Source organism: Tarenaya hassleriana, unplaced genomic scaffold, assembly GCF_000463585.1.
Source record: "Tarenaya hassleriana unplaced genomic scaffold, ASM46358v1 Cleome95, whole genome shotgun sequence".
In the NCBI taxonomy this organism is placed as follows: domain Eukaryota; kingdom Viridiplantae; phylum Streptophyta; class Magnoliopsida; order Brassicales; family Cleomaceae; genus Tarenaya; species Tarenaya hassleriana.
In genome coordinates, this window is record NW_010971897.1 from 415,958 (window position 1) to 422,412 (window position 6,455).

A 6,455-nucleotide genomic window follows, 5' to 3' on the forward strand; every position below is an offset into this window, starting at 1 on the left:
TCGATGTTATACAACGTCGATATCGATGTTCTAAACCTCGAGATTCTTCCTTTTTCATTCCGAAGTACGTTTCTCACCCGCGACAAATTCGTGTCCTTCCTTAGCTCGTCTGTGATTGTCTGCTTGGTCCAATTAAGCTCCAAAAACACTGTTTTAGCTCCGTTTTGGTCCGATTACGCAAATATTCCTGAAATTACATCAAAGAGCAAAGAAAACGGTATTTGTGCACAAAATATGGCCTAAACGCTATATTTGTACGGAAGAGAAGGGTTAAATGCAACTAAAACCATAGGAAAATAACGTCAAAAACCGATGTCATCAAAAACCCAATTGGATATGATCTTTTTTATTAGTGATATTCTAAGAAAATTAAAATTTCTTCAGAAAATAAATAACTGTTTTTATAAAAAATGAATTTGAATCTAAAAAATTGGCATTGAACCAAAAACCGACATAAAAATCAAATTGATATTTTTTTACTAACCTAATCCAAAAATAATCTAATAAAAAAATCAAAATGTTTATCCCAATAAATGAGTTGTTATCTTTGTTCTGAAATTAAATATATCAGATGATCGATCATTCTTCTGTTACAAAAGTTGTTAATTATAAACAATGGATATAATTTCTAAGATGACGAGATTAAGAGTAAAAAGTACATCAATCTTATGAACAATTTCATCACGAGATGTTTACTAATAAATTTAGGGGTTTAAGACACCTTTGTATCGTATTCAACCAAAGATGGGTCCCAAAATTATATAAACTTGTGAAGACAACACCAAAAACTTTTATATATATATATATAATGTAAATTATATTAACCAAAAACGTTTTCCAATTAAATTTATAGTTTCTAACAAACCAACCATTGTTTAGTGCTACAAAAAAAAAATAAAGAACGAATAATGATATTAGGGAAGATAAGAAGATAGAAAAAATAGAGAATAGATTTGTATACAAATTTTTTGTGTATTGTAAATGATTCATATAAATGTTTATTTATAGGTTTACAAATGAATATGAAATGAAGTTAAATAGTGAGTAGAGAATATTAAGATGATAGTAGATAAATTGAGTGGAGAAAATAAAAATCATAAATAGTAGATATGAATATTTACTACACTATTTGTGATATGGTTATCTTGTTTGTACGGCTTTGGCTGATTTTTTTTTTTGTAAAGGATTGATTTAATAGATAGATTCATCTTATACAAAAAAAAATATTTACTACACTATTTATTTTTTAACATTTTTTAATATCTATCGATTAAAAAATATGTTTTGATACTATCCATTTAAAGTTTTACCAAGAAAACAGTTGAAAACAAAAGATATGTATGATTTCTAGAAACTGAGATTTCAAATAAGGATAAACATTTAAGTTCAACGGCAACCTCATATCATAAAATAAAAAACCTTTACGGCACAAAATTTTCTCTCTAATAGTAAGAAAATTCAAAGAAAGGTCTTTAACAATTACAAAGAAATAACTGCACATCAGAGATTAGAGAATGAGAACACAACACAATTATTCTTTCTCGCCGGTCAAACGCTAGCCATCGTCGGCCCTCATGGCTCGACAGAAGAAGAAATCCCTGTCTCCTCCATCACCCACCTTGCATGACCACCGAAACCCCCTTCCCCTGCGGCGTCTACTTCGCAATCCCTAATGTAGTCCTCTCTGATTCCTCTTCAGCATGAACTTCCAAATCCACCGGCCCCCATCCATACCCTACAAACCTTCTGTAGAGTCACCCAGATTTCCTGGATTGATAATTCAGTTTTACATGATATTTTTCTATGGTTCTATGTGCATTTCAACCGACATTCTTCACTTTATGTAAAACTCTATCCGTTGTTAACCGCAAAACGGTCTTGTAACTCAAGTGCTTAAAATTTAAAATATACACAACTTTTAACAAAAAAAATAAAAAATAAAAAAATAAAATTTATACATATATACGTATACATATATAAATATATACTTGTGTGTATATTTTTTTATTTTAATCTTACTTTTACTTTTTTTTTGTAATGTACCGTTAATGATAAGTAGAGTCAAAATATGTCAATATCAAACCAAAAATTCGATGTACCACGTGACATCCAGTTATCAGAAAATTCGGTCAACTTGAGCGACCGTTTGATTTGGAAGCGATTGATAAGTTTAGTATTTTTGGAGAAAAAAATGACAAGTAAAATTATTATTTTGAAAGTTTGCAAATATAACCGTCTCCCGACGAAAGATAGCCTACACCGTTGAGGTATCATATCTGATATCACTTGCAACTTATGTTCTGAAGAAGAGGAATGATCAACATCTTTTCTTCAAATGTACCTACATCAGGCAACTATGGAATTTGTATGCCTATTGTTGTTGGCCAAACCACCGGGAGAACTACAAAGCTGCATATTGTTGGGGTTTTACCGTGAATCACGATTCCATAAATGAGAACCCCTTACTTACCCCTTATTTGTGTGAGCATGTTAGGATGACAATATCTAGTAAAAACGAAAATTTAAAAGAGACAACCGAATTGAAGTGGAAAACCTCCTTGGTGTGAGGAGTAAAAACCATGAGACCATAGTCCACCCAAAAATCCACTATAATCTTCAAATTTCCGGATTAAAACGTCCACACTACAGTCTCCAATAGAAAGAGATACAACCCACACTTCTGAATATTAATCCAATATTCAATCTCAATAAACCCGAAAGAACAAATTATAACTTAGACAACAAGCTAACCTTGTAACTTATGATTCCGACAGCCAAATTCCAATTTCTTCATAGAAATCAAAAGATCAGAGGGTCTACAATAAACGTACCAAATTTCAGTTTAAATAAAGAAGAGATGTCCATCCAAATCTTTAATTTACTCGGACATGTACTGCTGGAACCCCTAATGACGAATAATTTCGGTAGAACCTCTATTTCTCTAATTCTGATCGTTAGAACCAAAATCCCACCGGATAAAATCTAGAAAAATAATTGTAGAACCTCTCCCACAAAATTCAGATCGATCAGACAAGGAATGATCATTCGATCGAAGGTTTGATCACAACTGCACAAAACTGTTTTCTTTACTCTTTCTCCCTCTCTCTCTCTTTCTTTCTTTCTTCTTCTCTTGCTTGGAACTCTTGTGTTTTTGGGATGATTTCCACTGTACCGTAAACTCTCTATTTGTAGAAAGAAAAAACTTCAAAAGGATCAAACAAAATGATGAAAGATATCATCATTTCTTCCACTTTGAAACAATGTGCAATACAACTCATTTTCTTCGCCCACTCCATGTTCTTGCAAGGTGTAAAACACTCACACATATGGAGGAAGACCCTAAAATTCTCTCCCTCTTCTGACTATGTGGAGGAGATTGTCATTCCGGCAATCGTGCTACATACATCAAGCTTCACTCTAGATAAAACCTTTGTCATCATACAAGAACAATTATCTTCTGTGTGAACTTTCTCAAGTTCAACCTCTTTCGAATCTACGATATCTCGTATCCAATGATACAACTGATCACACGGGTTTTCCACCGGTTTCTAACGTCGTGCATTACAATTCTTCTCACATGCTAGGTATTATAGGACGTTAGATGGTCATGGGTAGATTGTTTTGCTTGTTTTTCCTTGCAGAATGACTCCACGTGAATCCTCACAAAGCGCGGCACGGAAGAACAAGATTTCGAGAAGGCTTGGGAAGCTCAGAGAAAATGAGCGACCCGCCCGTTTTATGGGTGGTCGCATAGTGTGTGAGCGGTCGCTCAGTGTGTGAGCGGTCGCTCATATTAGCGGGCGGTCGCTCGTTTTGAAGTGTGCAGAGGAAAATGGGAGACCCTGAACAAAAATGGTGGGCGACCCTGGACAAAAAATAGCGACCCGCCTGTTTCCGAGAAAATGAGCGACCCTGAAAAAAAAATGGGCGACCCTAAACAAAACAGTGAGCGATCGCCTGAAATCAAATGCGACCCAAAAAGAAAAAGCCCGAGTTTTGAGGGGAAAACCTAATTCTGAACTTTGATAAAAATGGCAGTTTGAGGAGAGAGAAAGGGGGCTACATACTTTGGGAGAAAAATCACCTTGGAGAGTAGGAAAGAGAGATTTTGGAGATCAAGGAGGCTAGGAGAAGAAGAAGACCACCATTGAAGACCATCTTGAGCATTTCTTCTCCTTTTCCATGTTTCTTCATCTTGCTTTCTATTTTGAAACCTTAGTTATGGAGTAGTGACCTTGTTGTGGGTGAGGGATCTCCACTTTTGTATGGACACCTAAGTTTAATCTATGATGTCTTTGAGTTTTCTTCCATGGGTTTGATGTTTTGTGCTTAATGCTATTGATTTGGATGAAACTCTAATTGATATGACTATAGAACACATTGATCATAGGGATATGGGAATGATGTTTGGATTTAAATGTCAAATGAGTGAGTTATTCACATTGGGAGATGGCTTAGCTTGCTTAGGGTTCATGATAGGGTACATTAATGCATCTAGAGATCGTTTAGGTCATTGAGAGATGGATAACTCGATTCTCTAGGTAGTGTGTTTAAGCTCGGGAGAGACAAACTCTAGAAGAAGTGCTTGAAACCCCCAACTGGAGACAAACCCTAAGACATTGTAGCATCACTACCGTCTATGTGATTCATGAGGGATCCCGAACCTACAACGCCTCAAACCATCGTTTACAACTCTTTAATTTTACTTGCTTGCTCGTATTCCGGTATTTCTCACAAACCACACCTTTACTCGACCACCTAATCTAGCTTAGAGATAGACTAATACATCCTAGTCCTCGTGTTCGACCCCGGTACTACAACTATCGTATACTTGCAGATAGTGGTATGAATTGGGTATTAAATATAAGACTCGGTGCGTGCGCATAAAGTTTTTGGCGTCGTTGCCGGGGACTAGGCATTTTCGCGTTAGTCTAGATTTTCGTTAGATCACCATTGCTTGGATTCTTGCTTGGATTACTTTGTGACATAACCTTTTCACATCACTTTTGGTTCGTTTCGTTTCTTTGATGTGTAGCTCTTTCGGTGTATGACAAGAAGTACAACCGATAGAGATCAACTCATCTTCGACCCTGAATTAGAAAGAACCGTACGCTTCATTCGGAGACAGCAAAGAGAGTGGGGGATGGCCGAAGAAATGCTGAGAGAGAACAACGCACGAAGAGAACAACCCGAGATGGCCGAAGAGTTGTTGAGAGGGGCCAATGCCCAAAGAGGTCCAGCCCAAGCAGTCCCTAGAACGCTTCGAACGTACACACAACCGAATCACACCCAGTTACTATCATGCATAAATCGAGGACCGTTAGAAGATTTCGAACTTCTACCGCAATGCATTCAAATGCTCAAAAACATGAGTTTTCGTGGGAGACCCAACGAGGACCCGAATGCTCACCTTACAAATTTCAAGATGAACTGTAAGGCAGCCAACAAAGGACCGGGGATAACTTTAGAAGATGTGTTCCTTGAAACTTTCCCCTACTCACTTACGGAGAGAGCTAGAGATTGGCTCTACACTCTTGAGCCAAACTCTATCTGGACATGGGATGAGATGGAAGAACAGTTCCTTATGCAATACTACTCCCCTACCAAGACTTAACATGCGAGGAATCAGATCAATGCGTTTGTGCAAGAGGATGGGGATAATCTCCATGATGCATGGGAACGCTTCAAAGAATATCAAAGAATGTGCCCTCACCATGGAATGGAAAGAGACTACCTTCTATCCATCTTTATCCATGGGTCGAAGGAGGATACTCGGTCTTGGATTGATGCAACATGTGGAGGTGATATTTATGACATCCCTTTCCAAGAGTTAGAAGCGACAATTGCAAAACTGGCCAAAGGACGCAACCATGCGTCCAACAAGTTTAGTAGGAGAAGCTCAGTGAAAGGTGATGTGGGAGAGAACGCAACTCTTAAGGCGGTGCTGTTCGATCTTGCTGAGATAAAGGTCCAACTCGCCAATGCCAAACAAGTAGCTGCTGTGGAAGATCACAATTTAGCGCAAGTTCAACCGGGTATGTACATGGTTGATCAAGAAGCGGAAGAAGCCAATTATGTCGGCCCGAACCAATACACTCATCCATCCAACCTATACAACCCGGGATTGAGGAATCATCCCAACTTCTCCTACAAGAATACGTCGAATGCGCTAAATCCTCAACCCGTTTTCCAACGGAACAATCAAGGACCTCCGGGTTTTCAACCGAAGTATCAACAACAAGGTCAAGGGTGATGAGGACATCCAGAGCATTCTTTTCTGCCAAAAGTCGGCTCTTTTTGTCTCTTACGAGTTAGGGTTTTTAATCTCCTTCTTATAAGGTGATTTAACCCTAATTCGGTTTAATTTCGGAAAAACTGGAGCCCAGAACGGACGGTCCAGAAATGCACGTGGACCGTCCGTTCCAGCATGTAGAACGGACGGTCTGCTCACGTGG